At 47.3% G+C, this 21652-nt stretch overlaps 1 protein-coding gene across 2 annotated transcripts in view; it reads right to left on the bottom strand.

The window, feature by feature from the left end:
• The window catches only part of RPS24 (ribosomal protein S24), a 263112-nt gene that overhangs the window by 16028 nt on the left and 225432 nt on the right, over positions 1-21652 (bottom strand). The gene's annotated exons all lie outside the window — the stretch shown is intronic.

The following is a 21652-nucleotide window of genomic DNA, read 5'->3' on the forward strand; positions in this document are numbered from 1 at the left end:
GATGTGTGGAAATTCTTTATATAATAGGGAAGTAAACTCTGTAAGTAGAGCTACAAATACTTTCCCAAGTTTTTCTTTTGACTTTATGTATGCTGGGTTTTGCTGTACAGAAGTTTCGTGTTAATAGTTAAAATTGCCAGTCAATTGCCAGTCTTTTCTTTTATGGCTTCTGAGTTGTGTTGCGCTTAGAAAGTTTTTAAATGCTCTCATGTTTCTGGTACATTTAAGGTTTCATTTTGTTACATTTACATCTTTGTCTCATATGGAATTTATTCTACTATAAAGTATGAGGTATGGATCCAACATTTTTTTTCCAGATGGTCCTCCAGTTGCCTCAACTTCGTTTATTAAATAACGCATTTTCCCACCCAATTTGGAATGCCATATTTACCTTAGACAATATTCTCATGTACAATTTCTGGAACTACATTTTGTCCCACTGAGTTGTCTAGTATGGTTTATGCAATATAGCTTTATAATATGATTTAATTTCTGATGGGGCTAGATATCCATTTTTTTTTCCCAGATATTTTGTATTAATGTCATGCAAGGAGATCCAACCAGTCCATTCTGAAGGAGATCAGCCCTGGGATTTCTTTGGAAGGAATGATGCTAAAGCTGAAACTCCAGTACTTTGGCCACCTCCTGCGAAGAGTTGACTCATTGGAAAAGACTCTGATGCTGGGAGGGATTGGGGGCAGGAGGAGAAGGGGATGACAGAGGATGAGATGGCTGGATGGCATCACCGACTCGATGGACGTGAGTCTGAGTGAACTCCGGGAGTTGGTGATGGACAGGGAGGCCTGGCGTGCTGCGATTCCTGGGGTCGCAAAGAGTCGGACATGATTGAGTAAGTGAACTAACTAACTAACTAACGCCATCAAGAAATATGAACAATCTAAGGGAGCTTTTACTCTGCTTGCAGGCCAATCAGTTAGCCTGCCCTGTTTCCTGGGTGCTGGCAGAAGACATGAGACTTCTGGGTTAAAGACAAAGGACTTTATTACTCACAACAATAGCAATGGCCAGAACATCAGCATCTGTGACAGTCCCATGAGCCCCAGTTCTCACAGGGTGACAAGACGAAGTCCAGGTGATGCCTGCACATGCAGTGGGTTGTGTTACAGGAGAAGCATCTTGAGTCTCATTGTAGATTTTCAGTTGCTCAGTTCAGTTGAGTTCAGTTCAGTCACTCAGTCGTGTCCGACTCTTTGTGAACCCATGAATTGCAGCACACCATGCCTCCTTGTCCATCATCAACCCCCAGAGTTCACTCAGACTCATCCATTGAGTTGGTGATGCCATCCAGCCATCTCATCCTCTGTCGTCCCCTTTTCCTCCTGCCCCCAATCCCTCCCAGCATCAGAGACCTTTCCAATGAGTCAACTCTTTGAATGAGGTGGCCAAAGTTGCTCAGTCGTGTCCAACTCTTTGTGATCCCTTGGACTGCAGCACATCAGGCTTCCCTGCCCTTAACTGTTCCCAGATCTTGCTCAAATTCATGTCCATTGAGTTGGTGATGCCATCCAACCATCTCATCCTCTGTCACCCACTTCTCCATCTGCCCTCAGTCCTTCCCAGCATCAGGGTCTTTTCAGTGAGTTGGCTCTTTACATCATGTGGCCAAAGTATTGGAGCTTCAGCATCAGATCTTCCAATGAATATTCATGGTTGGTTTCCTTTAGGATTGACTGGTTTGATCTCTTTTCTGTCCAAGGGACTCTCAAGAGTCTTCTTCAGTACCACAATTCAAAAGCGCTCAGCTTTTTTATGGTCCAACTCTCACATCTGTACATGACTACTGGAAAAAACCATAGCTTTGACTATACGGACCTTTGTCAGCAAAGTGATGCCTTTGCTTTTTAATACACTGTCTAGGTTTGTTATAGCTTTCCTTCAAAGGAGCAAGCATCTTTAATTTATGTCTGCAGTCACTGTCCACGGTGATTTTGGAGCTTAAGAAAAGAAAATCTGTCACTGCTTCCACTTTTTCCCCTTCTATTTGCCATGAAGTAATGGGAGTGAAAGTAGGAAGTCAAGAAACACCTGGGGTAACAGGCAATTTTGGCCTTGGAGTACAGAATGAAGCAGGGCAAAGGCTGATAGAGTTTTGCCAAGAGAATGCACTGGTCATAGCAAACACTCTTCCAACAACACAAGAGAAGGCTCTACACATGGACATCACCAGATGGTCAACACCGAAATCAGACTGATTATATTTTTTGCAGCCAAAGATGGAGAAGCTCTATACAATCAGCAAAAACAAGACCTGGAGCTGACTGTGGCTCAGATCATGAACTCCTTATTGCCAAATTCAGATTTAAATTGAAGAAAGTGGGGAAAGCCACTAGACCATTCAGGTATGACCTAAATCAAATCCCTTATGATTATACAGTGGAAGTGAGAAATAGATTTAAGGGACTAGATCTGATAGACAGAGTGCCTGATGAACTATGGACAGAGGTTAGCGACATTGCACAGGAGACAGGGATCAAGACCATCCTCATGGAAAAGAAATGCAAAAAAGAAAAATGGCTGTCTGAGGAGGCCTTACAAATAGCTGTGAAAAGAAGAGAAGCAAAAAGCAAAGGAGGAAAGGAAAGATATAAGCATCTGAATGCAGAGTTCCAAAGAATAGCAAGGAGAGATAAGAAAGCCTTCCTCAGAGATCAATGCAAAGAAATAGAGGAAAACAACAGAAATGGGAAAGACTAGAGATCTCTTCAAGAAAATTAGAGATACCAAGGGATAATTTCATGCAAAGATGGGCTCAATAAAGGACAGAAATGGTATGGACCTAACAGAAGCAGAAGATATTAAGAAGAGGTGGCAAGAATACACAGAAGAACTGTACAAAAAAGAGCTTCACAACCCAGATAATCATGATGGTGTGATCACTCACCTAGAGCCAGACATCCTGGAATGTGAAGTCAAGCGGGCCTTAGAAAGCATCACTATGAACAAAGCTAGTGGAAGTAATGGAATTCCTGTTGAGCTATTTCCAATCCTGAAAGATGATACTGTGAAAGTGCTGCACTCAATATGCCAGCACATTTGGAAAACTCAGCAGTGGCCACAGGACTGGAAAACATCAGTTTTCATTCCAATCCCAAAGAAAGGCAATGCCAAAAATGCTCAAACTACCGCACAATGGCACTCATCTCACACACTAGTAAAGTAATGCTCAAAATTCTCCAAGCCAGGCTTCAGCAATATGTGAACTGTGAACTTCCTGATGTTCAAGCTGGTTTTAGAAAAGGCAGAGGAACCAGAGATCAAGTTGCCAACATCCACTGGATCATAGAAAAAGCAAGAGAGGTCCAGAAAAACATCTATTTCTGCTTTATTGACTATGCCAAAGCCTTTGACTGTGTGGATCACAATAAACTGGAAAATTCTGAAAGACATGGGAATACCAGACCACCTGACCTGCCTCTTGAGAAACCTATATGCAAGTCAGGAAGCAACATTAGAACTGGACATGGAACAACAGACTGGTTCCAAATAGGAAAAGGAGTATGTCAAGGCTGTATATTGTCACCCTGCTTATTTAACTTATATGCAGAGTACATCATGAGAAATGCTGGGCTGGAAGAAGCACAAGCTGGAATCAAGACTGCCGGGAGAAATATCAATAACTTCAGATATGCAGATGACACCACGCTTATGGCAGAAAGTGAAGAGGAACTCAAAAGCCTCTTGATGAAAGTGAAAGTGGAGAGTAAAAAAGTTGGCTTAAAGCTCAACATTAAGAAAATTAAGATCACGGCATCTGGTCCCATCACTTCATGGGACATAGATGGGGAAACAGTGGAAACAGTGTCAGACTTTATTTTTGGGGGCTCCAAAATCACTGCAGATGGTGATTGAAGCCATGAAATTAAAAGACGCTTACTCCTTGGAAGAAAAGTTATGACCAACCTAGATAGCATATTCAAAAGCAGAGACATTACTTTGTCAACAAAGGTCCATCTAGTCAAGGTATGGTTTTTCCAGTGGTCCTGTATGGATGTGAGAGATGGACTGTGAAGAAAGCTGAGCACCGAAGAATTGATGCTTTTGAACTGTGGTGCTGGAGAAGACTCTTGAGAGTCCTTTGGACTGCAAGGAGATCTAACCAGTCCATTCTAAAGGAGATCAGCCCTGGGATTTCTTTGGAAGGACTGATGCTGAAGCTGAAACTCCAATACTTTGGCCACCTCATGGGAAGAGTTGACTCATTGGAAAAGACCCTAATGCTGGAAGGGATTGGGGGCAGGAGGAGAAGGGGACAACAGAGGATGAGATGGCTGGATGGCATCACTGACTCTTCGGACATGAGTCTGAGTGAAGTCCAGGAGTTGGTGATGGACAGGGAGGCCTGGTGTGCTGTGATTCATGGGGTAGCAAAGAGTCGGACATGACTGAGCAACTGAACTGAATGGAAGTGAATGCCATGATTTTAGTTTTTTGAATATTGAGTTTTAAGCCAGCTTTTTCACTTTCCTCCTTCACTTTCATCAAGAGGCTCTTTAGTTCCTCTTCACTTTCTGCCATTAGAGTGGCATCATGTGCATATCTGAGGTTGTTGATATTTTGCCCAACAATCTTGATTCCTCCTTGTGATTCATCCAGACTGGTATTTTGCATGATGTACTCTGCATATAAGTTAAATAAGCAGGGTGACAATATACGGCCTTGATGTACTTCTTTCCCAATTTTGAGCCAGTCTTTTGTTCCATATCTGGTTCTAACTATTGCTTCTTAACCCACATCCAGATCTCTTAGGAGACAGGCAAGGTGGTCTGGTATTCCCATCTCTTTAAGAATTTTCCACAGTTTGTTGTGATCCACATAGTCAAAGGTTTTAGCACAGTCAAGGAAGCAGAAGTAGATATTTTTCTGCAATTTACTTTTTCTCCATGATACAACAAATGTTGGCAATTTGATCTCTGGTTCCTCTGCCTTTTTGAAATCCAGCTTGTACACCTGGAAGGTCTCAGTTCATGTATTGCTGAAGCCTAGCTTGAAGGATTTTGAGCATTACTTTGCTAGCATGTGAGATGAGCACAATTGTATAGTAATTCGAACATTCTCCAGCATTGCCCTTCTTTGGGATTGGGATGCAAACTGACTTTTTCCAGTCCCGAGGCCACTGCTGAGTTTTCCAAATTTGCTAACATATTGAGTGCAGCACTTTAACAGCATCATATTTGGGGATTTTAAATAGCTCAGCTGGAATTCCATCTTGAGTTTAGGGAACCTAAATTTTTATAATGGACAGTAAGCCTGCCTGGGTTTTGCTCCAGAAGAAGACTTCATGTTTATTATACTGACCAATAAACAAAGTTCTCCAGAGGGAGTCATTACCTCTATTTTCCAAGGGAGTTCACTACACGAACATCCCTAAAGGGAGTCTGGGGAAAAGGTAGTTACTGCTTCTGCTCACCCAAAACATGAGAAGCCCATGGAGAACTGTCTTTTCAACATTTGTTTATTCTTCCATATGAACTTGAGAATCAGTCTAAAAAACAACAAAGTCTTTGTTTTTATGGAGAATCCTATTAAATTCTAAATTATCTGAGGGAGAATGGACAATTTTATGATGTGAATTTTCCTATCTAAAACCTGTATTCAAAGGCTTTTCTGTCCCTTGGAAGCATTTTAATGCTTTCTCCACTTAGATTTTGCACATTTCTTCTTACGTTTATTCCTAGGATTTTTAAACCTTTTTTTGCTGCTATTGTAAATGTTTTCAGTTCTCATTTTATCTCTAACAGGTTGTCATTAATTCCTGCTCTTTAAATGAATGGTTTTCCTCCAGGGTCCCTCTCGAACTTCTTCTCTTCCTACCAGAAGATTTCCCCCGATAGTCTCATTCTCTCCCAAAACTTCAGTGAGCATCTGTCAGCCAATGCCTCTCGTCCTGTCATCTCCAGCCCTGGTCGCTCTCAGGAGCTCCTGACACATATGCTGTGGACGCCCCTGGGTACTTCACACCCAGCCAACAGTGAAATTAAACTCCTCATCCTTCTCCCCAAACCACCTCCTCCTCCTTTACTCCAGCCTCAGTCAATGGCACCAGCGTTCACCCAGGTTCCTCCCAGCAAAGGGGGGAGGCTTTCCTTCACCCTATTTTCCAATCGGTAGCCCAGTCTTTTCTGTTCTTCCTCTTCAGTTCCACTTGAATCTGTGCCCTTATCTTCATCCTCACTGCCACGACCTGAGCTCTTGGCCAGTGAATGGAGAGCCCTCTAAGTGACTGCTTGGTCTTGCATCTCCTTCTGTGTCCTCCGTCCATGGGATTCCCCAGGCAAGAATACTGGAGTGAGTTGCCATTCCCTTCTCCAGGGGATCTTCCCAACCCAGGGATCAGACCAGAGTCTCCTGCATCTCCTACACTGGCAGGTGGCCTCTTTACCACTGAGCTACCTGGGCTCCTCTCTGTTACCAACTTCTATCCTGCCGCAGGAGTGCCCCACAGTTTCAACCACACCATCTCCCAGAGGTTCCAGGATAATATAAAGACCGCCATCCCTCCCTGCCAGCTTGGTATCCCCTGGCCATTAGTGACCTGGCCCCTCCCAACGTCTTGAACTTCAAGTCTTCATTCCCACTCTATCTGGCACTCATGCCTTTCACATCTCTGTGCCCTGGCCCTGACCCAATCCTGGAAGATCTCAACCCACCATGGCCCTCTTTACCTGGATACCGCCTACCCCTCCCTAAGGATCCAATTCAGACATCAGCGCCTCCTGAAAACTTCCTGACACTCACAACTGTGTGAGATGCTTTCATTCATTCACTCGCTCACTTCCTCATTTCATCAAGCATGTATTTGTTTCTGTACTTGCCAGCTTCATACCACAGATAACAAGATAAACTGAGAACAAGTCACTGCCCTCTGAGGACTCACTCTCTCAGTTATTGTCATTCCAAATATGGTCTGGGACCAGCATCATCAGCATACCAGGGAGCTTGTTAGAAACACAGAGACTCGGACTCCATCCTAGATCTACTGAATGCAATCTGCATTTGGACAAGATCCTGTGTGATTCTTGTGCACAAAAAGTTGAGAAGCACTGACCCAGGTGACATGTAAACAGAGAAATAGAATAAACACAATAAACGAGGTAAGTGTAACCTTAGAGCAATGCAGAGAGTGTTCTGAGAACATGGGGAGAGATAACTAACTAAATAGGGAGGGAGGGACCAAGGGAGGGGCTGGAGAGGTGGTCTCAGGATGGAAAAGCAAGTTGGAGTTGAGGAGAGGGGTCTTTCAGGCAGAAGTCATAGCTTGAGCAAAAGCATGGAGTGGGAAAAGTGTGTCTGCTGTCCTGGGGATGTGGGAACCACTGGCTGCTGAGGGCAAGGTCCTAACACAGACTTCTGAGAGAAAAAGCACATTCCAGCTTCACTTCCTAACACTCCACCCTAGACTCATATCTCATGCCTTCAACCACCCATGGTGGGGCCAGGGGCGAGGTGGAAGGGGGTGCCGGGGCATGGGTAACCACTTACTCAACTGCCAGGCTAAGTCAAGGAGCTGTTAAGTCCCTGCCAAGTAATGCAGTCTGCATTTCAAAGGCACAGTTTGCTGGAATCACATGTGAGGTGCCTTCAGCAGCAGAACCTGATTAGGGATCACAATTGTGCAGGCCAGGGGTGACATTAAACCAAACTAGAGCAGAGGCAACTTGGGTGGAGGGGAGAGCACAGATTCCAGAAAAGTTTGGAGGTCGAGCGGTAGGGATGGATGTGGGAATGATGCCAAGAAAGAAGCAGGTACAATCCTCAGGATGCAGGTTTGTGCACCTCAGGTTTGTTCTGCGAGTGTGCTCAGTCGTGTCTGACTCTTTGTGACCCCATGGACTGCAGCCCACCAGGCTCCTCTGTCTATGGAATTTTCCAGGCAAGAATACTGGAGCAGGTTGCCATTTCCTATTCCAGGGGATCTTCCTGACCCAGGGATTGAACCCACCTCTGCTGAGTCTCCTCTGTCTCCTGCACCTCCTCTATCTTCTGCATTGGCAGGCAGATTCTTTGCCACTGAGCCACCTGGGAAGACCAGGTTTGTGCCCGTGAAAGTAAAAACCTACCAAGGCAGGGGGCGATAAGAGAAAGAGCCAGCATAGGAGCAGAGTTCATAAGTGCTGTGTTTACTCATTCTGTGTTGGGCACCAAAATCGATTTCCTCCATTAATCCACATCTGGCAATCTTCTCAGAAGAAACTATTATGGTCTTCAGTTTACTAGGGAGGAAACAGGCACAGAGAAGTTAAATAACTCATCCTGAATCACACAGCAAGAAGTAGATGAACTGGGGTCTAAGCTTGGGCCATCACCACTTTGTCACCCCACTTGATGGATGGGCTGCTGACATGCTGGGAGTTAAGGGCATGCAGACTTCCAGTGGGAGAAGGACGAGAGGGACTGGGGCTCAGGTGAGCCATCAGGTGGGGTATGAACCCACAGAGGTTGCAAGCACCCTTGGGTGGATGGATGAGATGATGCAGGAGGTGGATGGGGTTTGCTAGGGTTGGTGGCAGTGCGTGGGGCTCCACAATCACATGGCTTCCCAGTGCCCCTTGGGCTGCATTTGCTGGTTTAACTAGAGCTCAATATTAAGCAGATAAGCCATGAAACAGGAACTGGCCTCTTCTTCTGGGACCCAGGGCAGAAGCTAGAGAAAAGGGGAGATCCTTACTGAAGGAGGGAGACAGACAAACCAGAGCCAGGCAGGAGATGGGCTTCAGGATTCAGAAAGCAGACATCCTACTTCACAGGCCCTCCCCCCGACCCCAGGGATTCCTCAACAGTGGCGCCCCCACCCACCCCACTCGAGCTCTGTGGACAGCACACCCGTTCTGTCCTTTCGGACCAGGTAGCAGTACCACCCTCAGGTCACCTTTTTAACTGTAAGACAAAGGCACTGAGCCCCTCCTCGCAGTAGAACCAAATAGTCCTTCCACAAAGAAGGCACTACACATACTGCAGGGACTTTCCACATCACTGGCAGTGCCCCCAATACCCCACAGTGGGGAGGGGCCCTTCACTGTGGGTATCAGGGTCAAAGCTGGTCAGGAGAACCAAGGACCGCCTGCTTCTAGCTCAGGCCCCAAAGGCAGGGCTGGGTGTCCAGGTTGGAACTGCTGATTAGCTGACAAGGGCTCCCAGGGCTCCCCAGACTCTCACCTGGGCTGGCAACCTTAAGTACCCACTGGGGGTGGAGGGAAACCTGAGGCGGAGGAGTACAGCCTGAGAGGACCCCTGTGGTTCAGCCCCAAACCATTATGGTCACCAGATGTGTTAGTCACTCGGTCGTGTCTGAACTCTTTGCGCCCCTATCTATGAACATCAGCCTGCCAGCCTCCTCTGTCCATGGAATTCTCCAGGAAAGAATACTGGGGTGGGCTGCCATTCCCTTCTCCAGGGGATCTTCCTGACCCAGGGATTGAACCTGGGTCTCCTGCATTGCAGGATTCTTTACCAACCGAGTCACCAGGGAAGCCCCATGGTCGCCTGAAACAGGCCACAGACCTCAAATTGCCAGATCTTCTGGTTTCGCAAGAAAAACACATTCAAATCTTTATGTGAAATCCCTAGGTTTTTAAACACAGACAGCTAACTTATAAATAGTGTAAACATTGGGGTGGCTAATCTTGTTTAGATCTTATCTAGGATTTGAATTAGGTCTCATGTCACCTAAGCCTTTGGTAAGGACAAGGATGGCACCTGGCTCTACCTCTGAGTGTGCACGGACACGACCGTGTGTGTGTTCATATATGTTCCTACACATGAGCGTGTGAGCAGGGCACGGCCGCAGATCCACAGTGATGCCTGTCCCTCTTTGAGCCCAAGCAGTGATGTGCTGTAGGTAAGCCTGGGAGTGAGCACCGTGTGCTCAGTTCTCACATGCGCATCTGTGAATCGCATGAACGAGCGACAGGCTTAAAATGTGTGACAGCACGTGTGTGACCATGAGCTCGTGTGTGAGTGCGCACATGTGTGTTAATGCATGTGCACGTGGGCTCCAGGGCGGCCCATGTTTGCACGCAGAAATGGCCCACTGCCCCAGAGGGGAGCTGCGTGCACACCGCTCGGGGACGCGCGGGCGCGCTCCCGCGGTGGGGCGGCGGCCGTGGCCGGTGGAGAGCCCGGCATGTGTCCTGGGCTTCCTAGGGCCGCCGCCCGCCGAGCGGAAGGGAGGGGCAGCACCGCAGCTGCGCCCGGGGCGCTGCAGGAGGGAGGAGCGCGGCGCGCGGCCGCGACCATTAGTCACCAGATGTCACGTTCTGCTGCCAAGGCGGCGCCGGGCGCAGACAATGGCCTCGCAGACCGCGGGGCGGGCCGGGCCGCCCCGACCCCAAAGCCGCGCCTCTGCTGACACCTACAGTCCCGAGCCCACCCTCGGCCGGCCCCTCTGCGCTCCGAGACGCCATGCTGCCGCTGCGATCTGCTTGGCACTTTGCCTTACCGCCACCACCTTCTCCATTCCCCTCCCGTTGTCGGCTTTACGCCTCGTTTTTCACGATGGCAGGACAGGTGTCACCTCCTCCAGGAAGCATTTCCTGGCCTGCCCCTCTCTAGTTCTCACAGCACTGTCTCCCCCACCTCCAACGTGGATACCTGTCTTGCGGCCAGCCCTGTCCTCCCACACTAGCTCTGTAGGTCAGCACAGACTACCCTTTCTTCCACCGTGCCTGGCACAGCGCCTGGCACATGGGGCTGAGTGGCTGGAGTGACATTTGGTGCCTTCTAGTTTGCAGGGGAATCATCCAAGATGTTGAAAATCATTGTCTTCCACACAATGGTGCACTAGACCCCACTCAGAAGAAAAAGCCCTTTGCCCTAGAAAACCAACCAGGGAATCCCTGAGCTTGTCCCTGGGCACAGATACCCCCAAATTAAAGTGGTGGTGCTTAATTCTGGCTGCCTCCTTTGCAGCAGTGGCAGATTTGGGAGGATCGTTTTTAAATGTCTGTCAACTGCCACAGCCAGGGATTTTGGTACACAGCTCCTGCTCACAGGAGACACTGGGACAGCCAAGCCGGGAGGATGAGGATGCAGGCCCAAAGAATCCTCCTTGGTCCTCAGGATCCTAAGCTAGGGATCCTCAGACTTCTTCTGTAAAAGGCCAGAAGGTAAGCATGGTAGACTTTGCCAGTCATTCTTTCTCTGTCACGTATTGCTCATTTTTACAACATATTAGAATCGTAAAAATCATTCTGTGTTCCAAGGCTCTACCAAAGCAGGCCACAGGCTGCAGTTGGCCCTGGTTTGCAATACTTTACCACAGCTGTCCTGCAGTAGCCATGGGAGTGGAGTGACCTGGCAGAACACTGGGGTCAGGATCACGGCCAGAGCAATGCACACTAGAATCCCAGTTTTTGCTCCTTGAGTGAATCCCTAGACTGGCCAAGCCTTAGGGCTAAATGAGGATATCATTAGAACCAACCAGGCAGGTACACTAGAGGACGGTATGGGTTCTAGCATGGTGTCTGTCACATGGGCACCTGCTAACTGCTGCCCTTCCCCTCCCTTACTGCATTCACCTAGTGTGCACTGGTGTGCAAGCTTGAACACACATACACAGCCCACTAGCAAGAAGAAGCCAACCCATGATCTGTGGAGATACCCTAACAATGAAATATCAAAAAGAGACGTTAAGGAAGCAATCTCATTTATCATCTCATTAGAAAGAATAAAATACCTAGGAATAAACCTACGTAAGGAGGCAAAGGACACGTACTCTGAAAACTATAAGACACTGGTAAAAGAAATTGAAGACCACGCAAATAGATGGAAAGATATACCATGTTCTTGGATGGGAAGAATCAGTATTGTTAAAATGATCATACCACCCAAGGCAATCTACAAATTCAATGCAATCCCTATCAAATTACCAATAGCATTTTTCATTTCAGAATGGAAACAAAAAAATTAAAATTTATATGGAAACACAAAAGACCCCAAATAGCCAAAACAATCCTAAGAAAGGAGGACAGAGCTGGAGGAATCACAGTCTCTGAATTCAGACTATGCTAGAAAGCCACAATAATCAAAATAGTATGATACTGGCACAGAAACAGACACGAAATCAACGGAACCAGACAGGTAGCCCAGAGGTAAAGGCACATGCTTACGGTCAATTAATCTATAACAAAGGAGGCAAGAATATACAGTGGAAGAAAGACAATCTCTTCAGTAAGCGGTTTTGGGAAAACTGAACAGCATTATATAAAAGAACGAAACTAGAATACTCTCTAACACCATATGCAAAAATAAACCCAGAATGGATTAAAACCCTAAAATATAAGACCAGATACTATAAAATTCCTAGAGGAAAACATAGGCAGAACAGTCTTTGAAATAAATCGCAGCAAGATCATTTTGGATCCATCTCTTAGAGTAATGAAAACAAAAGGAAAAATAAACAACTGTGACCTAATTAAACTTAAAAGCTTTTGCCCAGCAAAGGAAACCATAAACAAAATGAAAAGACAACCTATGGAATGGGAGAAAATATTTGCAAGTGATGTGACTGACAATGGCTCAATTTTCCAAATATATATGCAGCTTACATAGCTCAATATCAAAACAAACAAACAATTCAATCAAGAAATTCAAAGATCTAAATACACATTTTTCTAAAAAAGACATTCAGATGGCCAACAGGCACATAAAAAGATGCTCAACATCACTAATTATTAGAGAAATGCAAAGCAAAACTAATGAGGTACTACCTCGCATTGGTCAGAATGACGATCATCAAAAAGTCTACAAATACTAAACGCTGGACAGGGTGTGGAGAAAAGGAAACCCTCCTACACTGTTGGTAGGAATGTAAAGTGATGAAACCACACTATGGAGATCAGCGCGGAGGCTCCTTATAAAACTAAAAGTGGAAGTACCATACAATCCAGCAATCCCACTCCTGTGCATATATCCAGAAAAGACGAAAACTGTAATTTGAAAAGATACACATACCCCAGTGTTTATAGCAGCACTATTTACAACAGCCAGGACATGGAAGTCACCTACGCCCATCAGTAGATGAATAGATAAAGAATATGTGAGATATATATTGATATCGATAATGGAAAATTTCCCAGCCATACAAAGAATGAAATAATGCCATTTGCAACAACCTGGATGGATCTAGAGATAATCATACTAAATAAGGTAACTCAGAGAAAGACAAATATTACATGATATCACATATGTGGGTCTAAAAAGATGATACCAATAAGCTTATTTACAAAACAGAAACAGACTCCCAAACATATAAAACAAACTTATGGTTACCGAAGAGGAACGAGGGGAGGGATAAATTAGGAGTTTGGGATTAACAGATGCACACTGCTATACATAAGACAGATAACCAACGAGGTTCTATTGTATAGCACAGGGAACGATATTCAATGCCTTGTGATAACCTATACTGGAAATGAGTCTGAACAAGAATAGCCTGTGGTAAAGAACCTGCCTGCCAATGCAGGAGACACAAGAGACATAGGTTCTATCCCTGGGTTGGGAAGATACCCTGGAGGAGGAAATGGTAACCCACTCCAGTATTCTTACCTGGAAAATTCCATGAGCAGAGGAGCCTGACGGGCTACAGTCCATGGGATCGCAAGGAGTCAGACACGACTTAGTGACTGAACGTGTGTGTATGTGTGTGTGTATTTGAATCACTTTTCTGTGCACCAGAAACTACATAACATGTAAATCAACTATACTTCAGTTTAAAATAAAATGGCAATAGTTAAATGACATTCCATCAAATCTTTTAATAACTAAAAATAAAAATGCAAAGCACTATAGCTAGAAGGTCAAATGATTGTTTTAAAATGGAATTTTGAAACAATCACTCTGCCTCCTGGGTGGACTGCAGGGAAGAAGGGTGAGGTCAGGAAGACTAGTTAGGATGTGACTGATATAATCCAAGAGAGAGCTAATGTTGGCTTGGACTAGGATGGATGCACTGGAGATGGTGGGAAATGTCAAGATTGTGTTCTGACTGTGTTCTGAAGGCAGAGCCAAAATTTGTTAATGGATTGGTTTTGTAGTGTGGGAGAAAGAGCCAAGGGTGACCCTAAGGCCTGCCATCCAAACTATAGGGATGGAGTTGCCATTTACTGCAGTTACAACAAAGCTTCTTCTCCTGCCCCTTTTCCACTCCTCTGCAGTATCTGAGAGCTCAGAATGTTCTCAGAAGCTGAGCTGGGCTGGAGGCCACGTGTGAAAGGAGAAGAGAAGAGAGTCATATACCATCCACTGTAACCCTCAGGTTGGAGTGGGGATGACAGGGCATGTGTGCCTTTCAAGGTTCATGTCAGATCAAAAAAAAAAAATCACCCTTATGGCTTCTTCCAGCTTCCAGAGCCCCATCTCCAAGAGTTGTTTTCCAGTTAGGAAGTAATTGAGAAATAATTGCTAATATTTCACAGAGATGGCAGAAGCCTCAGTCTCAGCCTCTGGTGAAACAAATTAGAGATGAACACGAGGTTCAGCAATGGAGAACAGCCCTGCTTCTCATTAGCAATTACAAATAAGATTACAGGGAAAGTGTTTCTGTCATGAGGGTGGTGTTTTCCTGGAAAAAATTAAACTCACTATAGGGGCCAAGTGGAGACCCTGGACCAGAATTCAGGAATCTGGGCCTAGATAAGGCTCTAGGGTCGACTCACCCCATGTCACAGGGCAGACTTGCCACAACATGTCTAAGCCTCAGTTTCTCAGTCAATTAAGTAGAAAGAAGCTGCAGAACTCAACTCTGGAGCTGGATGAGTCATTTCTCCTCCCTGTGAGATGCTGGGCCCACCAGTTCAGTCTCACAGAGCTGGATGGTGAAGAGGTGCAGAGAGAGCTGAGAGCACCAGCTTAGAGATCTACACATCACTGGGCCTTCCCCAGCCTGGCCTGACTCCTGCATCCTACCTCCATCCCAAGTAACAGAGGCCAACTCTTATTGAGCGATGGGTACTGTTCTGAATTTTCTATCTGTGTCCATTCATTTAATCCCATAACAACCCTGAGAGGTGGGTACTATTATTATCTCCATTTTATAGAGGTAAAGCACAAAGAGACCAACTGGTTGCAAGTCACTGATTGCAAGACCAACTTTGGCCAAGGCCAAAGAGCAAGCCTGCTGCAGAGCCAGGACAGTGGACCCAGTCTGATTTCAAACCAGGTGAGAAATGGGGTATTTATTCCCTGCTGTATCAGTAAACAAGGGTTTCACAGTCATCAGCAATTCTGGCCCTTCAAAAGTGAACTCCTGAGCCGTAAGGGCACTCAGGAAGGAGAAGATCTGGCAGCCATCAGGACTGCAGCCACTCCCCACTGTGAGCACTGAGGAACCCAGCTCATGAAAAATGCAGGATCCTGTCCCCAGATAGCTGAGATACTATGAAAGGACTGATTTGTGGGCCCAGACACTTGCATCTTCCCATACATAGACAAGCGCTAAATTCTTTAATTTAAGATATCTGGTTTTCTATAATCTTTTGATATTCAGACTACCTGCCCTTCGTTGCAAAACTTCTATATAACCTGGCTCCTCCCCTCTCCATCTCCTTTGAGCATTTCTGTCAGGGTTAGTTGAGGTGCTGTCTCCCAGGCTTAAGTCCTAAAAATTTCCACCAAATAAAACATAACTCTCAACTTTTACATTTTGACTTTACGTTTTGACTGTTTTTTTAAGTTGACTAGGCCCCTGATCACCCTGGCATCCTGTCATTCAAGGCTTGCAAGTCTCTTTGACTCTGCCCCAGACTTCCAAAACTCCCATTTTTGCAATTAGCCCATAAAAGGATCCCAGACCCTGAAGTCCCACAGACTTGGGGTGTGAATTCTAAATACCACTGGTGGCTGCATGACTCTGAGCCTGTTTTGCTTGTGTGTGTTTTTAAATTGATTATAGATTTGGCACAGATTTGCTCTAAGGAAGAAGCAGGCTTGAATATAAGATACCAGGCACTGTCTGAAGGTCAGTCCCTCTCCCCATCTCTGCACCCCATCTCTGGCCCGGAGCTAAGGGAAATACTCTCTCCCTCCAGGCTTCTCTGACCCTTTCCTGACCCAGCACAAAGGCCCCATCTGCTAAGAAGCCCTCCTATCCCACCCCTTTCACCTATGTGTAGGTCTCTATCCTGGGCCTCTGCAGCTCCAAGTGTTGCCTCCTGCATGGCCCTCCTTTCCACCTGGAAACACGGACCATGGTTACTTGGTCCTTGGGGGTTCTCCCTTCACTGTTGCCATTAAAAGTGGTGTTTGAGGAAGACCAAATTCTTCAGGCTGGCATTCAAGGCCCTCTCTACTCCTGCACTCTGCAAATGCTGACCTCATTTTGGTAACTTCCCCGGGCTCCATTTTCCCTGCACACACAAGAGCCTTTGTCCAAACTGTGCTCCCCCCAGCCCCCATCCAGGGACCAGGAGAATGGGGTGGATTCTGAAATACAGGATATTCTGGCCAGAGCTGCCCTGGGGACAGGCCATGAAAGAGAGTCCTGAGGCCAAGGCAGAGGGGTCAGGTTACTGGAGAGATAATCTGATTATATCTAGTCAAGGGAGGAGGGGGATGGGGGTGGGGGGAGAGCCTTGAGCCTAGAAAATTGGAGAAAGAGACAACCAGGATGCTGAAGTCAGAAGTAGGAGCAGATAAACAAGAGGATAGAACAAAACGCAGAGGAATAAACAGTCCTAGGTTCCAGCCCCAGCTCCACCACTTACCTCCACCTGCCAACTGGGTGACCGCATCCAGTTCACCTAACCTCGCTAAGGCCTAGTGTCTTATTCTAAAGTCAGGCTAACCTGTCTGATGACCCAGGTTTGCTGGGGTGATTCCTGGAGAAACCACAGGGAAAGGAGACCAGGGGCTCTCCTAAGTTTCCTTGTCCCCCTCTCCATGCACAGAGCCCTTCAAAGCTGCCCCACTCCACCCTGGGGGCTAGCAAGTACCCCCACAGCACTGCTGGCAGCTGGCCTGTCAACCTGAGCGAGAATCTGCCCCCAGGGAGGCTCCTAATTTAATCAGCTTCACAAATCAGCTCGATGGGCTTAATTGATCTTTTTCACTCCTAATATTGTCGCTGTCACTTTCTGAGCTGTGCCTCCTCCAGCCACCCCATGCATCGTGCTCAGCCAGCTGGAGAGGCAGAGGAAACACGGAGAAAACAGCCAGGAGGCCCATGGAAGGGAGCTGGCACATGGGAAGGTGAGAAGGTTGGGGTAGTGGGGAGGGTCAGGACAGACACCCCGAGCCAGACCTCATGGACCGCACAGCACCCACAGTGGCCACGATGGGAGTGCAGAGTGGAGGGGCTCCTAGTGAGTCATCAACCAAAGCCTCAGGAAAGCCACTCTGAACCTCAGTTTCCTCTTCTGTACAGATCACAGCAAAGCTCTGCCCTTCACGATTTGTTCATTCGCTAGGTTCTTGTGGAAACCTCCATATCCCAGGCACGTGCTGGGTGTAAGGAAGGAGGACAAGCCAAAATGAACCTGTTCCGGCCCTTGTGGGGTGCTCCAGGCAGGCAGACTTCCTCCAGGTGACTCCCGCCGTGGAGCACATAGACTAGTGGGGGCAACTGATGTTGATCAAATATCACATGAACCAATGTCAACTTGCCACAGTAGGATAAATGCTGGAAGAGGAGGTCTGTGGTGCCTTGGAGGCAGATAAGCGTGGGGAGGGGGTGCGGCGCAGAGGGGCACAGGGGGCACTCGCTGAGGAAGCAGCACTTGAGAAATGAAGGATGAAGTAGGGTGATCTCAATGGAGAGGTAGGAGGAACATTCCAGGAAAAAGCCCTGTGTCTTTGACTGAAAGCTGAACGCACTTACAGCTGACCGCTGTGGCTAGAGGAAGAGGGTGAGTGTTGTGGACAAGATGAGGGTAGACCAGGAGCTCCTAACCAGGGGCTTCCCTAGAGGTTGACAACGCCATTAGGAAAACATTTTGCATTGTGAGGGACCACAGAACACGCACGTGTGCACACATGTATGTTATGTGCATACATCATTTTTTTTTAATTGGTGAAACAAAGTTTCTTTTACCACAATAAATGTGATCCACTCTGAGAGTTTCTGTTCTATTTCTATTCTCCTATTCTACTTCTTTGACTTAAGAAAATGCAGGTCACCAACCACTGCATGGATTTCCCAGCTCCCTAATGGGCCACGGCTACAGGTTAAGAGACACTGTTCTGCAGAGGGCCTTGGGGGCTGTGTTCAGGGGCTGTATCTTTACCCCACAAGCAATGGGAAGCCCCAGTTCTCTTTTTCAGGGCAGTCTAATGAGACTTGCATTTTGGAAAGCTCTACCTGGGTGCTTCATGGGAGTCAATTGGAAGGGGCAGGAGTGGAGGCAGGGGAACCACAGAGGAGGCTGCTAATAGCCAAGTGAGAGATGGTGTGGCTTGCATTTGACAGTTTTCCAAAGCAGATAGGTTAAGTATGAAAATTTTTGAGCCATTTACAGACATGTTCTATGGGGCTTCCCTGGTGGTGTAGTGGTTAAGAATCCACCTTGCAATGCAGGAACACCAGTTCAATCCCTGTTCCGGGAAGATTCCACCTGCCTCGGGGCAACTGAGCCCGTGCACAACTACTGAGCCTGCGCCCGAAACCCATGCTCCACGATAAGAGAAGCGACCACAGTGAGAAATCCTTCCACCGCAACTAGAGAGCAGCCCCTGCTTGCTGCAGCTAAAGAAAAGCCCACCCAGCAATGAAGACCCAGCACAACCAAAAATGCATATTTGTTTAATGTTCTATGAAAATTTGCACAATGAAACAGCAAGACCTCCAAATCTAGATCCAGGCAACCTGGGTACAGATGCCTGTTGCATCACTTTCTAGTTATACCATCTTGGGGGAATACTGTGCCCCGTAGGTCTCAGTTTACTAACTGTAAAATGGATCTTAAGAGTCCCTGCCAGCTAGAGCCACTGCCAAGTGTGGATATAACGGTGAGTGTGTGTGTGTTACGTTAATCACTTCAGTCGTGTCTGTGCGACCCCATAGACTATAGCCCGCCAGGCTCCTCTGTCCTTGAGATTTTCCAGGCAAGGATACTGGAGTGGGTTGCCACTGCCTTCTCCATAGTGGTGTATAGCCCCAAATGCCTGACCTGTAGCAAGAACTAAGTCACTTCTAAATATGAAAAGAAAAGCTTGAACTTATTCATCCGTATGTACTCAGTCCCCACTCAGTGTCAGGCAGAGGGCACATAGTAGGGGATAAAATCATGCAGCCTGTGCCCTGTGGGAACTCCTGGTCCAAGAGGAATTTCTAGAACCATGACATTTATCAGAGTTGAAACCGATTTTGAACCTGTGACTGAGGGGCCAGGTTTACCTGGTCACGCTCTCTCACTAACAGGTGAGCAAACTAAGGCCCAGGTCTGTGAAGGCTCATTTATAAACAGGTTATACCTTCGGACAAACATTTATCTGGCAGCTATTAGCTGTGCCCAGTTCACTCCGCAGGACTTTTGCCCATCCTGGTCTATCTGGTACATCTATGGTGGCATCTCTTAAATATACCGCTCCCCTCTCATCCCCTCTCCCTCAGAGGGGCAGACTTATGGACAGGCCAGAGCAACCGCGGGCTGCACAGCCAGGAGCTCGCACAACCAGCCAGGCTGTCTGTTCCCTGCAAGCCAAACTCAAGCAAGCAGATGGGGAGGTGGCCGGGAACTCCTTGCTCGTGAGCATCACCATCTCCCCTTATACCTCCACTAAATAGGTCTAGGCAGGTGGGTACAGGTCTGTACTTGCCACCTTGGGCTGGGCTCTGAGCACCTGCCAGGCATGCAGAGAGAAGGAACGTCCTCACCACAGCACCCTCTCTGTAGCCAAGACACACTGGCCCTAATTTCTGAGCCATATGGCCGCTGCCCATCAGGGGTCTCTGTCTGAGAGCCTGCCAGGTCTGCATCCAACTTCCTCCACTCTTTGGCCCACTGCCTGGGACCGAGGGAGAGACTTTCAAGTGTGTATAGCTGGTTCTCGTTCCCAACACCACTGTCTTCACTCTTCCATATCCATGAGTTAATGTCCCTTCTGGTCTGTGCTTCCTTGGCCTCTGGCCTGTCTCTCTAAGTCTGGGCAGATCTCTGAGACTCTGGCTGTCTCAGGATGTTTGTCTCTGCCTCTGGCTTGCATCTCTGTGGATGTTGCAGAACATTGCTCTCAGCTGTCCATACTGCCTCTCATTGCATCTTGGATTGACCTCAGCTTTCTTTTTCATGCTTTCTTGTCTCTCTGTTTATCTCTTTCTTTGTGTGGCTGAGTGAGTCTCTCTGTCACCCACCTGGGGCAGGGGAGTGGGAGGTGCCTCTCTCTGGGCCTCAAAGCACCTGCCTTGAAGTCAAGGGCTGTCTTTGGAATGAACCAATCAGACTGTAAAAGTCACTTCCTTACCTGCCCACCTGGCCCTCCAACCCCTACTGGCACCCACCTAGACAGACTTGTTTCCCTAAGGTTTGTACCAGCAAAATGCCTGGGAGACCCTGACTCTGCTAGGCAAGTCTCCCCACTCCACACTTCTCATAGTCAACATGCTAATCCTACTGCTCGCAACCAGCCCTCAGATGCTACTCCTGTACAACTCAGCTGTGTGACCTCGGGTGAGTTACTTAACCTCTCTGTGTCATACCCCCCAGAGGTTCCCTACACAGCATCATGCTGCCTCCCAACTGACCTTTCCTGTAGAGGATAATTAAGAATTACCCTTGGAAGACTTCCTCATGAAAGGAAGAAAACCTAAATTTGCCAGTGTGCGATCTCCTCCCCGCCTCCAAGAGGAATCTCTGCACTGGGACAGCAGCCACGCCCTCTGTATCAGGAGTGGGATCAACCACTTTACCTGGAGAAGAGCCGGGCTGTCTTTAGCTCTTTGCTAAACAAGAGAGAAAGAGCCTTGTTCTTTAAGAGGCTGCTGCTCCATGAAAAATAAGACTAAAGGCAGCCACAGATAGCACACTGACAGTGGGGAAATCTTATTTGATCACCCCGATGCCATGCCTTTCCGAGGGCAGGAGCAAAATGGGAGCGGCCTTATCTGATGGTTTGCGTCTGCAGAAGGAGAACAAGCCAGTTGGTAATAGACCTCTGCTTGTTTACAGGCATCCCCACTGAAGAGGCTGTGGGCGGTGATGCACGTGGTCTGCGTGGGCAGGCTTTCTGCACGAGGGAGCCTGGGCTACTCAGTCAGCAGAGATGCAGCGAGCCTTTGCAGACTCCATGCTCTGGACCGGGGGCTGCACTGAAGCCACAGACAGACACCCTGCCCCCACCTATGGCAGGGAAAGCTTTAGAACACCCAATCTTTTTGGTACCAGGGAGGGACTAGTTTTGTGAAAGACAATTTTTCCATGGACTGGGAAGGGAGGGATTGTTTGGGGATAATTCAAGCATGTTACATTTGTTTTGCACTTTATTTCTAGTGTGATTGCATCAGCTCTACCTCAGATTATCAGGCATTAGATTCTGGAGGTTGGGTACCCCTACTTTAGAGCACAGCCTGGTACCAGGCACTTGACATGATACTTAATTAGTGCTCACACCTCTGATGAGTGAGTGCTTGTATTAGCCCCTATTTTACAGATGGGGAAAGGGAGGCACAGCAAGGGTAAGAAACTGGCCCAGAGCCACCCAGTCA

The sequence above is a fragment of the Bos mutus genome, chromosome 28, assembly GCF_027580195.1.
Source record: "Bos mutus isolate GX-2022 chromosome 28, NWIPB_WYAK_1.1, whole genome shotgun sequence".
NCBI lineage: Eukaryota > Metazoa > Chordata > Mammalia > Artiodactyla > Bovidae > Bos > Bos mutus.